This window comes from Falco biarmicus, chromosome 12 (genome assembly GCF_023638135.1).
Source record: "Falco biarmicus isolate bFalBia1 chromosome 12, bFalBia1.pri, whole genome shotgun sequence".
NCBI classification, from domain to species: domain Eukaryota; kingdom Metazoa; phylum Chordata; class Aves; order Falconiformes; family Falconidae; genus Falco; species Falco biarmicus.
Genome location: NC_079299.1, coordinates 24,843,658 through 24,863,552, shown reverse-complemented (window position 1 = coordinate 24,863,552; position 19,895 = coordinate 24,843,658). Strand labels below are relative to the sequence as shown.

Genomic DNA, 19,895 nt, shown 5'->3' with positions numbered 1-19,895 from the left:
TTGGATTAACATGGAACCTAGTGTGCTGCACAAGTTTGTTTTAGTGTGGGATAAGTTTGGTTTTGAATAAGAAATCAAATGCGGTGCTTTGACATGCTGAGCTAACAGTCACTGAAGGTTGTAAGTATCTTGGCGTTCCCTGGATCCAGGAATCCACAGGCAATAGTGTTGGTGATAATCATGCCTTTCTCCCTTGGGAAGTTTGAGCCAGCCTGCATTGGTGAGATGAAGGAAAGTCTTCTCTGGGCTGTCATCACACCAGCATCTCCTGGCCCTGTGTGGTGACGCTTTCCCTTCCTCTTGCCAGGGCTCAGTTCAGGACAGCTGGGGTCGACTTGGAAGAGTCAGTCATTTCCCAGGAGTGCTTCTGCTTGATGATGGCAAATATGTGGGCTTCAAAAGTGCTCTCCCTTCCCACGTCACCACATTGGAGCTATGACAGAATCCAGACTGCCATGGGAAAGCCCGTCTTCAGGGTTAACTTCACTTCCAGTTTAGAAAGTGTGTATATGCAGCTATACCTTCTTATTTTCAATATAGGTAAATTATACGCTAGAAAAACTTCCTTAGGAAAACGCAAGACATTTTGAAGTCTTATTTTCTTTTAGCAAATCTCTAAGCTTAACAGAAAATTTGGATACTGGAAAATTGCATTTGAGTTAGACTCTTTTGAAAGGTTGGAAATGTTGGTTGACATATACTTTGGAAAGAATATAGAATTAGTTAAAATACTGTATCTGGTAGTATATGATGGCCATGCATTTTAGACTGTGACATGGCAGAAACAAATTCAATTTTTAACAGTTTATATCTATTCTTTCTTGGCTTTAGGAAATCGGCTGTTAAAACAGTGACTGGTTTCTTGTGTGTACAGTTAGGTGACCGGAACCATTTACTGTATATGACATTGGCAATAAATAAAAGGCAGTGCAGCTGAGGGTGTACAGTTCAATCAGTAACAACATAAGACTGGAACGTTTTTTTGGTGTAGTTTTCTGGGGTATCTGAGCAGGGCTTGCATCTGAGGGCTGTGTCGTTAAAAAAACCCACCACCTTGCTACTTAGAGACTCAAGCTAAAAGAGTCAATAAAATAGCATATGTTACTATGTCACACAATAAATATATTATGTAGTGCATCCACTCATGCCATTTAACATACTTTACTGTAGTTTAAAATTTGATGAGTGGTTTTTTTGTGAACAGCATTTCAGTGTATTGGTTTATTGCAATCTGTTCCGAAACACTTTTGCTATCAGCATTCTGTGTTTCTAGATCTTCAAAGTGTGCATGCAATATCTTAAGTATAATATTTTAATTTTTTTTTTGCCACCAACTCAACAGCCCAGTAGCCAACAAGGAGTTATAAATACATCTGTGAAATCATTGCTTCTGTACATGCTGTGTTCCATGAATACAAAAAGGGATTTACAAAGGTCAAAGAAAGTTGATTGTGGTATTTGGTGATACAGTGGAAATTAATTAAAGGTTTATATTTAAATTATTTCTGAATATTTTCTGCAGTAATTATTTGATGCTGCATTGGAAGATGGCTTTTCAGCAAAATGGGTGCCTCTAACAGCTGAGAATAGTCAATAGTAATTAAAATGCTGATATGTATGTCATAGATTAGTGAAGTTGAAGAATGCTTCTTGACCTTGTAAACTTCTGTACTGAGGGGCAGAGTAGGACTGAGTAGGATAAAACATTGCAGAAAGACAAAGAAATACCTTAATATCTCAATGGTACATATTTTTCCTAATTAGTTGTATAGTATCCGTTCCATACTATCATACATGGACTCAGGTCAATATTACAATTTTGCTTATGTGAAGTGATAGCTGAACGGCTAAATTTCTGTGAAGATACAGCTTTATGTTTTGTATTGATAGTCATCTACTGACTGAGTGATAAAAAGAAATATGCTCTTATTATGTGTACAGATTTGGTATTTCATAAATGTAAGTACTCAGTCTCCATTCATTTTATCTTTATTGATTCCAAGCATTATTGTTTCATACAGAGGATACACAGTAAGGTGTCCATGAGCCTTGCAAATGTGAAGTCTTCACAGAAGAACCAGATCTAATTATTATTTTTATGCTCCTGGTCTCGCAGCAGTATCACTAAGCTGATTACTGCTGGGCTCTAGGTTATATAACGCTGCAGTGCTATGCTCAACATTAATAGCTGGTTCTCTTCTTCCTTACCAGCTCCGCACACTCTCTCCTGTTCCTTTTCTTTGGAGGAAATCCAGATGCATTGGTTGTATCCTCATCAAGAACCTGAAAAACAAAATAAGCCGCTGGGGCCAGGAGATGCCCTGTGTTGTGTCTTGGAGTCTGAGGCCGAGTGATTGATTACATTTGTTCGCATCTAACTTGGCTTTGTCATCGGGCAAATACGATAAACTCAATACTGAGCCCATTTTCTGTGTTAGGCTACTGATGTCCCTGGCGCTCAGCCAGCCTTCCCCTGCAGAGCTTCTGGGTCACTGGATCACTTTTGTCCTACTTGTGGTTCCACCCAAGTCAGTGCTATTATGCCAGGAGGCATTTTTTTCCCGGCAAAACAAGGAGCTCCTGTCCCAGCCCCTCTGCTCTTTGGAAAAGCCACGTTCTACTCAGCGTCTGCACAGTGTCTTCAAAAAGTGAGATACCTTTTATAATCCTTACAGGTACCATTGTAACTTTTGTTTTTTCTAACTCAGAACAATCTGGGTTCTTCTTGTAATAGCTTGCCTCATGGATTTTATGGATCTGATACCATGAGGCAGCAAGCAATCTCTGGCAGAGTTTGGACAAAAACGCTGATTCTCTTAGGCCGGGAGATACTGACATAATTGAAGAGTGCTTGCTTTATTTTCTTTCCTCAGCTGTGATGCTCTTCTGGGAAAATGTTCATTGGAATCCATTTTATTTGTTTTGGAACACGAGCTTTTATTGGAATAATTCCCTTGATTGCTATAGGAAGAGGATTTGTGTTTGGGCTATTTATTTTCTGAAAAGAGGAAGGAAAACCTCGATGTTAAATTTTCACTTCCCTGTTTCCAGACTTAACTGTATTCATATCTCATAAATCTCAAGGGTCTTTCCCCAAGTTGTAGAAAAAAATTTTCATAAGCTTTTTTTTATCTGACAACCAACTAGCTAAAATGATTATTTTTGTAAAGGAAAAAAATATTTGTAAGACTTCGACTAATTTTATTTCTGATAGTGCAGTCACAGAGTGACAGGAGCAGAATCTACTTTTTCATATTTGAAATACTGAGTCAGGGCAAAAATATTTTATTGCGCCAAATTATTTTGTTTAGAAAACAAAGAGTTTAATTTTGTTTCAACATTTCTGGTTGGAACCTTTGTAAGATTTTTGTTTCATTATCGGTTTTGACTGTTTTTTCAGTTTCATTCTTTCCAAATGAATGTGCTATTTCCAGACATCCGTAGGTCTGACTCCAGTTCCCACAATGTGAAAAGTATGTTGCATGCATGGAAAAATAGCTAGTGGGGGACAACATTTGAAACAAGCATCTGACTGTCAGCCAGGGTTACAGCCTTCTGCTCATAGAAATGGGTAACTCGCTGCTCACTTCACCGCTCTTAATTGTCTCTAAATGGCTAAGAACAAACTTAGAGGCAGCAGTGCTACTGTGAGGGCTTGAGCTTCTCACAGCTGTACAACGCTGTCATGCTGGTTAACTCCAGCAAGCCTCCACCGGCTCTTTGGTCCATGGCCATTTTGAAAAATTGAAGCAATGAGGCTTGGCACAAGCTAAATGCTTCTACCGCTAATTCACCGAACAATGCCAATTCGCTGCACATCTGCATCAAAAGTTTTGGGGTTTTTTTAGTCCTGTTTGGATGTTGGTCTATGAAGCCATTGTTACCCAAAACTGCCTGAAGAGTTTATCACAAACAGATCCGGGGGAGCTCAACTCATCCTGCCTTTGCTAAAACCATCTAAGGAGGCTGAGATTTCCCTCAGTCAGAGCATACTTAGCAGCTGCTTAAACCCTGTTCTGAGGAGGTGGTGGGGGCTAAGTGATGCATTCTTCCAAAGGAGGAAGTATTTTATTTTTTATTCATAGGCTGTAATTTACTGAAAATAATAAACCCCCAGTAGTTAACTTGAGACATACAGAAGATGAGGTATAAATATTTTTTCAGCAGCAGGAAGCTACTTGGAGAAAAACCTGGAAAAGGGGATAATAAATGATTGGGTTTGGTTAGTTAGCTCTAAGAAAGAAAACTTTTTTCTGAAAAAAAAAGTGGGGTTTTGTTTCATTTCAAAGCTGCCATATGCAGACTTAGTGGAACTCAAGAGTTTAATTATGAATGTTTTCACTTTCATGTGTCAGTGAGGTTTGGAAGAAAGTTTGAGTGTATTGAAGAAGTGCAAATTCCGGATTGAGATTGGAAGGTATGAAAAAGGACATTGCTGCTAGGAGTATGAGTCAAACTGACGTCTGCTGGTGCCCTGACGTTCTGTGGAATACTGAACATTTTTGCTTAGAGAAAGGACGTGTTTCTGTAAAGACAGGTGTTTACCTGAGAATGTTTTTTGTCAGAAAAATCTACCCATCGAGGTTTTATTAGCACTGTACTTGAGAAGTGTGCACAAGGTGAATTACCTACCTGACTTGCAAACAATTAATAATTCAGTGTAAACCAGAAAGTCAAATCTTCCCAAATACTTGCTATCTGCCTACAAAATAGATGACAGTGAGAAGGGGACTGCTTTGGTGACTTAATACTTGCAGATCTCCCACTGAAATGATCTGTCTGTTCATCAGAATTTGTGGTCTTTTACAGTATGTAATGAAGTAATCTTTGCAGGTTTCAAAGCATGTTTCAAATACGGATTATGCCCATTTCACAAATGCTGGAAATGAAGAGAGTGGGGACTTTAAATTTTCTAAATGCTCATACAGCAAAGCATAGCAGAAGTAGGAGTAGATTCTAGATGACCAATCTACTGTTCTGGAAGGGGGAGGAAAAAGAAAAAAAAAAAAAAAAAGAAGAGGTTGGATTACAGCCATTTGTGGTCTTTACAGCACCTGGGCAATAAGAAAACTGAGATGAGAACAGTGGGGAAAAAATAAAAACCAAGAGATTAGCGCAGATCCTCTGAAGCCTGAAAGACTTAGGCAAAGGACGGTAACCTTAAACTGTAATTACTGTTGTCATTTAGTGCTTCCACATGCATGATCTGGAGGCTCAGGGGAAATTACTGTGCTAGAGGCTATCTAAGCATAAAATAATAACAGAATTGCATGGAGGCATTTGTCCCTGAATATAATCCAGTACTAGTTGCCCTGCCTCTGCTCCTATCCTTGCTTCTCTATGGCTCGTTCCAGCTTTTCCCAGGATGGCACTTCTTCGACCTGGGTAACAGCAGCAGCAGATGGAGAAAATACATTTACCTCTCTAGTGTTGACAGAGATTTGAGTGGGAGGTCTTTGTGCTCAGGAGACTGTGAGCTAAGTAACATTTTTTCATTACCTATTTCATTCTTTGCTGTCCAATAAGCAACTAATTTTTTGCAGAAACTATGCACAAGTTATTTGACTGAACATGCTGCAGTTTAGAATATACAGGTTTATATACAGTGTTTCCCAGAAGGTAAAATCCAACACTCCTCTGTGTTTGCATTTTCAGATGGAAAGAAGCAGAAAGTCAGGGAATTTTGTGTCTTTGTGCTAGTTTAGACCTACTTTAGATGATGGTACTGACCCCAAATGTGTGTTGATTGGCTGGGGAAGGTATGGTTTGCCAGATGTATCTGTGATTTTTTACCACTTAGGGTTATGTAGGTGTTTCACAGGTTTTATTATAATATTTGCTCATGGAAATGGGAGCTCTCTTGAATCTCTGCACGTAGGAAGCAGACATTTAGCTTCTTTCAGTTCTCCTGCCCTAACTGCCAGGAGCAGCGGTAGTACAGCAGGACAAGGCATCTTCTTAGCTCTGATCCCAAACTGCAGCACTGCCTCCAGGCTGAGGTTCTGTCTCCATGTGCATTACCCTCTGGTGAAGATGTAGAATGAAATGATAAATAGTTTTTGTCACCTTCGTGAGGTGATTTGAAACCTCTTTTAATGTTTTGCCTGATTGAAACAGCAGCTATCTACCGCCCCTGACTAGAGGAACTACTGATTTTGTTGAAAGACAGGATGAATTATTTTCTTGAGATTTATGTGAGTTTTTTGGTCAAGCCCTGAGGTAAATTGAGATAGGACATATTAAGGGGGAATAGGAGAGAACTTTTCTCGGTTCTGCCTTTATTTTTTGTTGTGATGGTTGACAACAGGAAAAAAATTTGTTTTCTTTTCAGCCATGTTTTCCATAAGGGCCTCAGATGAGTTTGTACTGGGCAATGCAAGTAGCTTTCCAGGACTCTGTTTTCATAACAGATCTCAAGGAAAAACAAACAAAGTAGCCATCTGCTTCCTTCATCCCTGACCAAACCGTGACCTCAGTTACAGGCTTGTGTAAGGTACAAGGAGCTTGTGCTTTCTTCCTCTCTAAATGGTGCTGCTTTGCGCGTTACGATAAAGGGAAGAAAAATTCTCCTGGACAGTTTTTATCACCTGTAGGCACCTGTGGAGAAAGAGGGAACCTGGCCTAAATGGGAGGGAGAAGAAGCGTATGAAGGGACAACACATGTCTCAGGTGAGGCTAACACTGGGATTTTTGCAGTATTTCTGTGCAGTTGGTCATGGGTGCTTATGTTGACTCCTCCACAAGCTCCAAGATGGAAATGCTGGAGAGAAGTGACCTGTGAGCCACCACTTCTGAGGTGCACCAGCAGCGCACCTACATCAGGAGGTCTGCAGGTCATGTCTGTGTGCTGTTGCTGCTTGAAGAGCCTGAACATACTAATTCATGAGGCTCTGCATGCTGCTCCGGCTTTGTAGCATGCACCTTCTGAGCATCCCTGCTTACTCGTACCCCCTCAGTATCTCAGCGTCTTTTCCTCACCAGTGGGTTGCATATTTGGTTACTTCTTTGGAAATAGGCATTCTACCCTGAAGCAAAGAATAATAACTCGTCCTCACAAGTTCAGCCCCACAAGTCCGAACTTGAGATCAACCGGAGGGAGGCTTTTAACAGGATTTCTCCTCCCAGGGATGGTGTTAAACACAAGAGATAGACATTTCTCCAATATGCAGCAGTGAAGATCTGAAGTAGTATCACTGAAATGAATGGAGTGAGTCTGTATTTACCCTTGGACAAGAGGAGGTGGCACCTGGGTCTTTGGACTTCTGAAGAATTGAATCTCAGCCAAGAAGCTTATACCAAATGTATACTGTTCTTCCACTGTGGTGGTTTCACCTGATGTTTTTCTCAGTGGTGTTCCTTAGTTTAAGTATTCCTGCCTCCTTTGTCCTCAATGTTTGTTCTTCTGACATAATTTCTATTATTTTGTTGTTGTTGTTGCAGGATTAGCTGGTGTTGGGATAGGGCGTATGACTGCATTTTGAAAACTTGTTTCTAATCTAGAGCATTTTCCTGATCTCATTTGCATTTCAGTCCAGTGTGGCACGTGGTAAGGTGCTGGCCCTTCCTGAAAGGGGAGTGAGGAACAACAAGGGGCACTACCCAGTAGAAAGGATGGTGATTTTCAGTCCTTTTCAGGGGCCTCAGGGGGTTTTTCCCCTATTTTTTGTTCGTATTTCCCCATTTTGGAGAATAATGTTGTTACTTTCCGTGTCATAAAATGACATTTTGAGTCAAGACTTTGGCAGCTTCATCCCTTACATAATTCTGGTGTATCTCTGGCAGCGCTTCATGGTTTGTCATTTTCCTTCGTAATGGTCATTCGTAGGTACAGCTCACCTTGCTCTTAAAGGAAAGGTCCAGAACAAAGGACATCATCTCTGACGTCATTGTGTTGTCAACAGCTTGCCAAGTCCATGATTCTGTCATTTGGCACTAGATGTTCTGCATTCTTCAGACTGCAGTGACCCAAGACATGTGGAACTTTATATCCCCAGTCTAGGCAGCTGTTCAAACTGCCATAAAGTCAATCCTTCTGCTGTAATAGTTTATTTCCCCAGATCTCTCTTTTGTTACTCTGTGAAGTACTGGTAGTCTCAAGCCACTTCTTCAGTGCTTGCTGTAACACAGGTTAGTGCTGGCTTTTTGGAAATATGAAGAGCCCCTAAATGTGTGTGCAGCAGGCACTGTTAGTATTAACCAGAGATCCATCACTTTTCATACCAAAGAAATGTAATTTCATGGGGGAAGCTTTTCCATTAAATTTTAATTCTGTGAAAACCGTAATATGAATTGGGTCTCAAAGTCTGGACACAAAGAACGATTTCCATAGAATTTGCATGCATCATTTTTGATTGCCTGTTTTGTGAAGCCTGAGCAAAGGATTTTCTTCCATGGCATGCTAAATATTTGTCTCAGTGGAAATAAACTAGGAAGAGCAAGAAGTATGTAATGAGGACAGCAGTTTACAGGAGTATATGGAAAACTTCGGTGATAAGCAGAAGCATATTTAGGGTTTAGTCTTTCTCAGTCCCTTGGGGTACACCTCCCTTTCAATGAGTGTGAATAGAGAGGTCCCTATTAATATTAATGCAAGTTATGTATGTGTGCTGGAAGGAAAATATACCCCAAAGTCTAATTATTTTATGCTAATAACTGAACTGAAAAGATACTCCCTCATTCCTGGCCAAAAAAGCAGCAATAGTTCAAAGAATTTGCAGCAGGATGATCATGTTATTACTTCATTTAAGCCAGTCTGTGCTCTGACCCAGTGGGGACAAGGGAAAATTCTGGCACCAAATCCCTGCCAGTGCAAATCCAACTCTGATTATAATGAGTTTTGTAGTCTTTGGGGGCCATTTTTAATAGCTCTCAGCAGTGGCTAAATAGAGGGGATTGTGACAAATCAGAATCAGTTGGATATCTCAGTCCCTTGAAATCAAGGCATAAACCCCTTTGTTTCTAAGATTTTTGAAAACAATTTTAATTGTGCAGATGTGCTTTGGAGAGAGGCTTGGCCAGCAGCCAGTGGGACAGGCTGCTGGAGAACATGGGCAGGGATGTAAAAAGCATCTCTGCTAAGGGGGCTGTTGAGAAGATCCATAAAGAATATTCAGACCAGGCTTCTGTGCCTCATACTGCCCTGTCTCTGTGAGAAGCTAAGGAGAGTTTCGGCTAGGATAAACTCTGAGTGTATTAATACTTGTCTCAGTTTCACAGGTTTTTCCGTCTCTGTTATTTTGCGGTGTGCTCTGTTATGCTGGGGCCGACTCTGTGCCCCAGCAGGACGTCTCTTCCCTGCTTTGTTGACCCCACCACTGCACAGTGTTAGGTCTGCCTACAGTCTCCTGCCAGATGGTGATCTCTCTGCCAAATCACTGTGTCCTGGTGACTTTCTTGACAAGAGCAGAGCTGTAGACTTTGCCTGGGGGAATGTGTGTTTGATACACTTCTCAAGCTGGGTGCTAGGCAGGTCGGGAGTTCAGGGGCAGAAGGGGGAGGTTTCTGCCACTTGATGGCAGCCAGATTCTGGGAAAAGTGCCCTGATGGAGACCTCTCTGCCTTGGCCATGCTCTCTGCCACTGTGCTGGGTACCAGCAACTCTGCAACTGTGCTCTCTGTGGGCTCCAAGGCAGGAACTGAAGATGTTTAACTAAAGGATTCTGACGTACAACATGTCTTGACAAGGATCAAGGTCAGTCCTTTGAAAGTATCAAACTAAAAACTGATTTGGGTAAAGACCAGAACAGTAAGACATTGGCTGTTTCTTCCCTTTTTGCAAACTGACCTCTTACTTCCCGGCTTCTCCTATCTTTCCTCTTCATACAGAAATCGTTCTCTAGAAACAGTTTTGTTTTGATGCTTCCTCTGTGGCAGATGGCCTGTCCCTGGCAGCTCTACACCACTAACCCAGTGCAGTACAGCAGTGATACATAAACCTCTGCTGATTTTATTAACGTGCTCTGTGACAGGGATCCATAAACCTCTGAATCTAGGAGCTGAAGAACTGCAATTGCAACCTTTACAGTGCACGGCCCAATCAATACAGATCATCAGTCGCTTCCTGGGCTGGGAAAGGCATGCATGGGAGCAAGCTCCCTTGTCTTTTCTGTCCAGTGTATTTATGGTAATAGAATAAAGTGGTAGCTGTGCTATAAACAACTACTCTGCTGTTGGGTGCATAAGCAGATCTGTGAATGTGAGCAGCAGCATAATTGCAGTTTTCCCTCTGTCATAAGGTTGGCTTCTGTTTTGTGTCTGGCTTCTAGTTATGAAATTTCCTGAGAGAAGACGTTGTACAGCCCATGTAATTCCCAGCAGGCAGCACTTTAGGAAGATCAGTGGTTTGCAATTCTGTATCTCGTCCCCACTGAGATAGCAACAGAGCTCTGAAGGCGTTAAAAATGGAAAAGAAAGGCTCACTAATATATCACTGCTGCTCATGTGGACCTTGAAGTTTAAGTATTACAGGTTTGAAATATTAGAATAAGCTTAGACTTTTTGGCAGTTGTTGCTATGTCACTCCAGGCAAGCAGCTTTGTAAAAATAGGCTTTGTTTTTTATTAAGGCTAAATGGGCCTTCTGCAGATGTCGTTACCACCTGGCTGGGGAGGTGTTGACAGCAGCGGGCAGCAATCAGTGGTAGCAGCCTGCTGCATGGTGCTGCGGGGACCTGAGTCAGAACAGCGATCGCGGGAGCTGCCGGGGAAAGAGTAAGTGGGCATTTGGGACAGCTGCCTCTGTCTGCGTGGAGGGGCTCCGTTCCATGTTGACTGAAACAGATGCCTCTTCAGGAGGTATTTGCCCCGATTCAAACTGCATTGTTTGCTCACAGAGCAGAAGAAGCAGGGAAAGGAAAAACTGTTTCTAGCAATGACAGTGCTGAAGAGGGAACAAAAGAGAATAGTTGTATTCTCTAGGACCCTGACAGGGTTGCAGTTGGGAAAAAGAAATCAAAAAGCACTCTTGCCCTTTCTGAACCCAGGTTTGAGAGAGCCTGGATTCTGTATGGTGGAGCCAACCATTTGTTCGCTGTCACCCCCATGAGTTCAGGTTTTGAGGGGGGACCCACAGCTAGTTTTAAGTAATGGTTTTAATTCAGACTTTGTTAAATGAATTTAAATGAAATTGATTTTCAGCTCGGTTCATGCACTGCATGTAGGGCAACAGCACTGACATTAGTCTGCCTGCTTTCCCTCCTAGTGCCATGATACAATTTTTATTTTGGGAAGCTGCTCTTCAGCTGAGATCCTGGCAACAATTTTGTATGAAAATGTTTCACCACCACTGAGTCCAGTAGAGCCCATCTGCTCAGAAGGGCCATAAACAGCAGAGGAGCCTGAAGTAAACTTTTACTTTAAGCCCCACTGCATGAGAGGAACCTCAAATAGCTCCTACCACAGTTACCGTGACTGAATGCTGTCACTGGGCTTGCGGGGCAGTTATATAAAAATGGTTTGGGTTTTTGACTTGGTGTTTAGAAAAGGAGTACGCATAGAAAGCAAAATAAATCACAGGGCAACATGCAGCTTTTCAACGAGTCTGACATTGTGGTGTATTTGCTGTTAACATGAGAAGAGGATGAACCATGCCAGCAATTCCAGGAGAGAAAATGTGCATTATATTTTTCCAAGCAGATGTTTCATGGTGAATGATGAGCTATTAGATGAATTTTGAGTGGGAAGGAGGCTGTGGAGAATGAAGCGAAAGTATGATGAGTTATAGCACAGGTCAGAAGCCAGCTTTTAGGTGCAGAATCACTTTGGAGACCAGGGGGATCTATTTTCAGCACATGCTGCAGACTGACTTTGAGGTCTCAATCCCCTGCTGATTCAGTTTCTCTAAATGATGATGCATACTTACACAGGCATATAACAAGGCACGTCTAGTCTGTGCATATGGAGTACGTCTATGTCTGTAAAGCAAAATGGCATCTTTAGAAAGGTAATACATGAAGTGAGGTAAAGCTGCTACAAATGATGCTTTATGACTGAAAATGTGTTTGGGCATTAGTAGGCAAATCCACGTGTTTACAAGAAGTCTCTTATGCATCAGGGTGAGTCAAGGGTGTGCTTCAACAAAGATAGTAACTTTACCTGGCAGTTGAGTCTTCCCATACAAACCAAACTGAACAGATTTTTTCCCAAAGTGATATTTTCTGACAGTCCCCACTTATCTGGAGACTTTCTTCATGAAATAAATTAACTAATAATCAACAGAGTTAGAGGAATCTTTAGCCTGTGAGCACTCCTGTTCTCTTGGGATGTATCAGATATTCATTGCTTGTGTGGAAGCAGCAACCATACTCATGGAATCTTTGAAAAGGTGGTTATATAAAGGTGGACTCTGTAGTACCTCTCTCCTTGTAGGACCAGTGAGCTATTGTGGAGCAGGAGGAAAGTCCTTTGCTGGAAGTCTGCCCAGGAATATAAGAAATGATCCAAAGATATAAATGAACAAATGACGATAAAGAGTAAATTATTAAATTAAAAGATTCAGCATCATCTGAGCACCTCTTTTCTTTGTATTGCACAGATATAAGCAAAAGCTAGTCTCAATGCCAAAAGGTTTGCAGTCTTAAAGATGAACTGGGCCTGATTCCCATTTGAACAAAAACCCTTTTATACCACAGAGAGGTTGCAAATGTAACGTAGACCTACTTTGAATATCATCTCAAAGCTTGATGGTGGCCTTTGTAATAATGAAAAGCACTCCATGAAAAGACTTCTACTGTGGAAGAAGAAGAAAATGGTGGGGTTTTTCCTAACATGATGTTTTAAGAAAGGCGTATCTGCAGTACTTGGCAAAGGGATGTAAAAGAAGAGAAAAGTGTGACTTGTAGCAACCAATTTTGCAGCTAAGAAGGGAGGATCTGCAGTCAATAGTGCTCTACGTGCACGGAGCCCAGTTTTGTTTTCTGTCACCAGGCATGCTGCTGTTTACACCTGCACTGAGAGGTGGTTATTCTGATTAATTTGAAAGACTGATCATTTTTGTGGCCCAATGTAACTGGTGAGACAGCAAAGTGTGAAATTTACCCACAAGCTGCTGATAAAGTGTCCCTGTGGTTTGCAGCCTCTCCAGATCCACTGGAGAGACCAATGCCTGCAGTTATAGCCCATCACTGGGAAATTTCTTTCTTAACAGAGGTCTTTGATTTTGTAACTGTAGTGACTGTCCTGCTGTCTTGCAATAAGACATTGTTTGAAATGTGAATTACTTTTACTTTTCTGTTGTTACATACCATAAATTGTAATGTCAGCTTCTCCATGTAGAATAAGCAGTTTTTCATTCCTTTTGGAAACATCTTAAGATTTCAGAAATGCTCCTGCTCTCCTGTTGGCTTGTTTAAGCAGTGAAAAAATTGGAAATAAGAACGGAGTTCCTAGAATAGCTAGCACCTGTGATAGTGTAGATCCTGGTACAGCCCTCATGCCAAACTGAGGAGAGAGCAGAGGTGTGAAGCAGTTTGCTTGTTCTTGAGGCAGTGCGCTGCATATCAAGATATACAGGGCTTATTTTGCTGTCTCAGTCTTTCCCCTTAATAAATTCTATCCCAGAACAAAAAAACTTTGTCAAAGAGGGCATGATCCTATGAAAATTTCTGTTTTACTAGATTGGCATTTCCATTGCAGACCATCCCTACTCAGCATTCATTTTACATTGCAGCCTAAACAACTCACATTTCAAAGTAGCAGCTAGAGCAGCGCTATTGATTGCTTAGCTGAGCAGGTTGAATGTGATCTGCAGCCTCCTCTTACACATTGATTCCTTCTCTCTTTACTCACTGCTTCCTGAATGTCACTGAACTGTGAGAGGCCTGCTAAATGGACAAAAATATTGATTTCTTTTCCCTTTCTTTTATTTTTGAAAGCTCCTTATTTACCAAGCACTGAACTAATATCAGGAAAACAAAAGGTCACAAAACAAGGTAGAGGCAAGTCAGTTCTTGCATACTTTTTTGTAAAATATGAACTTGGTTGAAACACAAGTTCTTTAAATTGCATTTCCATCAAGAAAGGTTAATTGCCTGAGGGGAACCTTTGAGTTCAGCCTGTTCACCTTCATATTTTATTGTTGTTTGATTGATATGGAACTTCTGGGGCAGTTTCCTAAATGGCCATACCTCTAATGTTTTAATTTGCAGTGGGTTTTGCAGAGAAAGTTAGTAAGCAGCCCAAACTACCCCGTGATTTGCTGTGCAAGGCAATCAGTGACAGTTTTGTCACACTTTAATGGTGCAGTATTTTGTCCCTGTTTTGTTCTACTGGAAGTGTGACACTTCGCAATACCATGTCCAGAGAAAGGGGGTGGGAAGTTCAAAGAGCACAAGGTGGAGTCAAGTAAAACTGAGAAGACATCCCAAGAGGGATGCCTGGGGACAGTGTAAGTATCCAGAGGCTTTAGTATCTGCTTATGGTCTATATAAACCTAGAAGTGTTTGGGCAGGTAAATGGGGCTGGTTAGAGAAAGTAGAAAACTAGAACTGGTCCAGAACATCTAAGCGTAATAAACAAAAAAACCCCCAGCAGGTCCTTGATATCCAACACTGTTTCAACTAGTAACAAAAGAAAGAAGTAACAGCAAGTTAGAGACATGGTAAGAACAATGAAAAATGGATGTATTTTACAGTTGACATTACTTCACCTAGAAATCAAAGCAATTCTTATGCTGTCTGTGTTTGTCATTATGAAAATAGCCATTTAAAAATGTATAAAGCAAGAGTGATAAAAGTATTTTGATGGAAAGACGTGTTTTTACTTCAATGAAATCTTTCAAATTGAAAAAGAAGAAAAGTCTTCCTCTGTCCTTTGCTTAGAAATGGCAGCAAAGGTTGTGTTGATAAGCTTTGTAGTTTCAAAGGACTTGTGCTTAAACAGCTGCTACATCTTTGTGGTAGCGGCTCTAACTGCACCTACCAAGGAGTGGCAAGATAGCTCGGGGAAGGAGTCCCTGTACGGCGGCCAGTCACCAGTGGTGTTCCCCAGGGCCCAGTACTGGGGCCAGTTCTGTTTATCGCTGATGAGGGGATCGAGCGCACCCTCAGCCAGTTCCCAGCTGCACCAGGCTGGGGGAGCGCTGACCTGCTGGGGGGCAGGAGGCTCTGCAGGGGGGTCTGGGCAGGCCGGGCCGATGGGGTGAGGTTCCACAGGGCTCAGTGCCGGGCCCTGCCCGAGGGTCACACCAGCCCCCCGCAGCTGCAGGCTGGGGCAGGGGCTGGGAACTGCCCGGCGGGGAAGGGCCCTCAGCACTGGTGGGGCCACATCTCGCACCCTGGGGTGTTTCAGGCCCCTCACTGCAGGGGGGACGCTGAGGGGCTGGGAGCGTGTCCAGAGCCGGGCAGGGGCTGGGGACGGGGCTGGAGCACCAGGCTCACGGGGGGCGGCTGAGGGACCTGGGGGGGGTTGGCCTGGAGAGGACTTGGGGGACCTTATCGCTCTCTGCAGCTCCTGACAGGGGGGTCGGTCCCTTCTCCCAGGTGATGAGGGACAGGACAGGAGGGAACAGCCTCAAGTTGCACCAGGGGAGGTTTCGATGGGATATTCAGAAAAATTTCTTCACTGAAAGGGTGGTGAAGCATTGGAGCAGGCTGCCCAGGAAAATGGTTGAGTCACCATCCCTGGAGGTACTTAAAAAACATGCGTAGATGTGGTGCTTAGGGGACATGGTTTAGTAATGGACTTGGTAGTCCTGGTTTAATGGTTGGACTTGATGATCTCAAAGGTCTTTTCCAACCTAAATGATTCTATTACAAATGCAGGCGATCAGTTTCCAACTTCTTTAGTCACCTTCAGGAACAGACCTGTATTGACCCTGAAGCTTTAGAGTAAGAAGAACCACTGCTTCCTTTGGCTGGTCATCTCACTGCTATGTTGGTTTTCTGGTTTGGGTTTGTTTGTTTTGTTTTTGTTTTAAAGCCATGCCTATTAGATGTCATCAGTGGGACTGCATATTGCCTCTGGAATTTGGTCCAAATTCTCCTGTCCTGAAGTTCTTGATTCTTCAGGTTGGAGTTCCATGTACTGTTCCACTTTTGTGCACCCGCTGGTATAATTCAGTAAATCTGTCATTTATGCTTAGTATAACAGAGCCATTTAACTGCAGGAGCTCACCAGTACAATTAACCCTGTTCTGTCAAAATGAGGGGCTGATTATTTTGGCATTCATAGGAGCATAGAGCACAGTTAGTGCTGCGGTTTCTGGCCCTCCCTGAGCAGTATTGCAGTCAATTGATTATTCTGTTGATTTGTTCTGCATCAGTATCCTGCTGGTTTATTATTATCCAAGTGACTTTATGCGCCATGCATAAGTACAAGTATATTAAAAATCAATACTTGAACCTTTTTTCCTTATGAAGATCTTATTGTCCATAGGCTACCTTCGTTCATACATGACCTTTATTCTCATTACAACACAGCTAATAACTTTTGCATGATTTAGTCACATGCTAATAAAGTAGATGCTCAGATTTTGCTCTCTACTTAATCCTGTATCCTGATGAAAAAGGAATAAATTAATTAAGAATGAAATAAACAAAAGGCTGTTAATGCTGGTAAATAAGCCTGATTTTGAGACAGTAAAATTCATACTATTTTAGTAAGAAAATCTCATTCCATCGCTAGGTTCTAATAAGTATCATGCTTCACAGGCTCAAATAATTTAGAGATGCAATTATCAGAACCCTGAGTCTTATGAATATGATCTTTCCTGCTTCAGGTAGAGAAAAAAGTATTTAAAAGATGGTGTGAGGTTGCATTGTGCATTGGATTGAGGGCTGGAGTCAAGGTTTGAAGTTGACACAGGCATATGGGATTATGGCTGTTACAAGATCAGAACGTTTTCCAATGATTTTCTACCGTTGCGCATGCAAAGCTGTTCTCTCCTGTGTGTGTTTGTGAAACATACTAGCTGCGACATGACACTTAATGCATTCATATTACTGATGTCATGGGACAGCCTCATCTCCTGTAAGGAGAAAATGAAGATAAAAGCAGAATCAGATGTGATCCCTCTCCTGATCCAGACTAGATATGAAAGCACAAGTTCCCAGCTCTAGAAAACACCATTTTTCTGCTGTAGATATCCAATTGGCAAGAAGACTAGGATTCTCCGAGTCAGCTATCTGCAGCCCTAAATGAGCGGTTCTCCACTCAAATCATTGGATTTCCATTATCATTTTCAAAGTTTGTTCTGTTGGGCTTTTTTTCTGGAATATATGGATGTTGTCTGCTCGTGGGATCATTGCCTTCTAGATACGTTTTCATCAGGAGAAAGGCGAGATCTTACATTCAGGCTGAGATCCTCATACAAGGCAACTGAATAGAGGCAATTTATAGCTTACCTAAGTGAGAAACTACCACAGTCTTACCCAAAGCTTTCAACTTATTTCATGACAGAAATGCTCAACCTTTTCTGGATGCTTGTGAGCTGATGGTTATGAGTTACCAAAGGGAAAAAACCCTTAATTCTGTAGTGAAAAAGAAGCCTCTGAATTTACATTTGTGGCTAGTTAACATCCTGTACTCCTTTTCTCCATGTGAACTATTCAGAAAACAGCCTACAGAGTGATTTTAGTTCAGAGAGGGTTATAACTCCTCGAGGGGTATATTTCCTTGTCTCAGGAAATTATAATATAATGTAATATAATACAATACAAAAAATAAATTGTGTTTTGTTGTGAAGATGGAACAAATCAGACAAATGAGATGATCCTGAAGCGGGAAAGCAGCCTGTGCTATTTCTGCAAATTGCTCCCTCACTTCCTCCAGGTTGTCTTAAAGAAAAGCCAGGGCTCCGCAGCATTGCTTTTTAATTAGCAGAAATCCTTTTGTACTAAATCCTAATTCAGTGCCTTAATGCAGCATGTCCTGCAGAGCCAGCAAGCTTGCGTGGGAGCGCAAACGCATGAAATCTTTTTCTCTGGCATCCCTCTAAGTGAGGGTTGGCTTCTGTTCATAATTATTTTCTGTGGTGACAGCTCAGGGTTTGTAGTCGCAAGCAGAGAGGCAGGGGTGGTAACGGAGGAAAGCATAATGACAGGTGATTGCTCTGTTGTCTCCATGGCATCACTGAGCCTTATCTTAGAGGTATCAAACAGTATGCTTATACCTTTCTTCACTCTGTACAGGTACCTGGCACCACTAAGTACACCTAGCGTGGGTCCTGCTTAATCAGTGTTCTCCTTCCAGCTTATTTTGTATCAGTTTTTTTCTTTATTTTCAATTTGCTCCACTTTTAATGAACCTGCGCAAGTAACAGAAACATACATATAAATGAAAGCACCAATCAATTCAGTATTTTATCATTTGGTAAAGCACCCACCAGTTCAGTATTATATCATTTGGTACCTTTAGGAGTTAGAATTCATGCAAGTAGAATTTTAGGCATGTTTGACACTGCCTTTTCAGGGCACACTGCTCCATCCTGCTCACTATGAATTGGTATTCAGTTTTCAGGGTTATAGTGAAGCAATATAGCTGTGAGGAAAATAGCTTTTAGCCCCCATCAGTTAGATCCCAGTTTCATCTGAGCCTTAGGCACCTCACTGAGCACTGTATTTTGAGGCTTCTGCTTTAATTAACGGAGACAGAAGGACACCTCCAAGAATGACTCAACTGACCTAAGATCTGATTTAGCCTTTGAATGAATTTCTCCTCTGTTGATTTTCACTGACACTGTATGAATTACTGTGACACAGCAGTATGACTCCTGTATATGTATTCTTAATCAGAAATGCCAAAGCCACATGTCTAGAAGTGGTTCTCTGAGTTATTAGATTTATTTAATAACCATGCATTTTTTTCAAGAAAATGCCAAGGAAATGTTGGTGGTATTACTGCCTTCTTGCAGCACACCTCAAGGTGTGCTTAGTTTATGGTTTTAAGCATTTCTCCTTGATCAAGGCTAGATTTTTTTAACATTTTTTTCTTTTTAATTAAATGCTGGGACTCTTCATGCTGTCTTCATTCCAAGTGTTAGGCTAAAGAATACAAAAAGAGCATGCCAAACTTGACAGCACTTCTGCAAGGTCTGAGAATATGTTAGCAGATATTATAACTCCAATTACAACCATTCAGTGGTCTCGTTTAGGAGTGCTCTTTTATGTGGGTACAAATAACATGATTATGGTCTGACATGTGTAGTTCCTGCCTCCAAGTATATTTGTGTGTCTGACTTTTCTGATTTTTTACAGTGCTTACTTAAATGTTTCTATGGATTTGCTCTTCATAAAGAAAAAGATCTCTAAAAAAACCTATAGCTATTTGTGTTTCATAACCAGCATTTTCATATCTTATACTTCAGCCAGTGTGGTCAGCTTAGTGGCTTTTTTGCCATGTAGTTTTTCTTGCCAGTATATTTATTTATCACTTATTTCAGGGATTTTCCTTGCAGTAAAGTAGATCACTTTACAAGACGTGTTTTTTGAGAACCTCAGGAGTATGCCGAAAGCACACAACACCAGATTTTTTTTCTCCCAGCAAATCTGTTTGGCAGGAAAGGCTATGTAATACTCTGAAAATGCCCTGGAGAAAAATCTGAAAAAGTAAAAGCGTGGTTGAGACCTGCATCCTCATGTTATCAAATGCCAGCAGCTTGAAACAGTGACATATTGGCAATTAGTTAAATAATTCTGGCTTCTATTAACAACAATGTTTTGATTTTGCTGGCAGTGGAAAAGTAATGTATGGCAAGAAGATCCATGATAATAATGATGCCTGGATAGGGGCTCTTTCTTATGCAGATAGGTGGGAGCCTGAAACATGTTCAAGCTGTAGCCTTCCTCCAGGCAGGACACTTGTGGGTGTCTCTGCCCCACATAGCCATTGTAGTAGTCCTGGAGCTCTCTACCTCTTTGCAAATTTTCACTGAAATCAGTTACCGGTTTAGAAGTTGCAAAT

General features: G+C 41.6%; 1 protein-coding gene across 1 annotated transcript in view; it reads left to right on the top strand.

Moving 5' to 3' along the window:
- The window catches only part of PCSK2 (proprotein convertase subtilisin/kexin type 2), a 109,132-nt gene that overhangs the window by 33,376 nt on the left and 55,861 nt on the right, over nt 1-19,895 (top strand). The gene's annotated exons all lie outside the window — the stretch shown is intronic.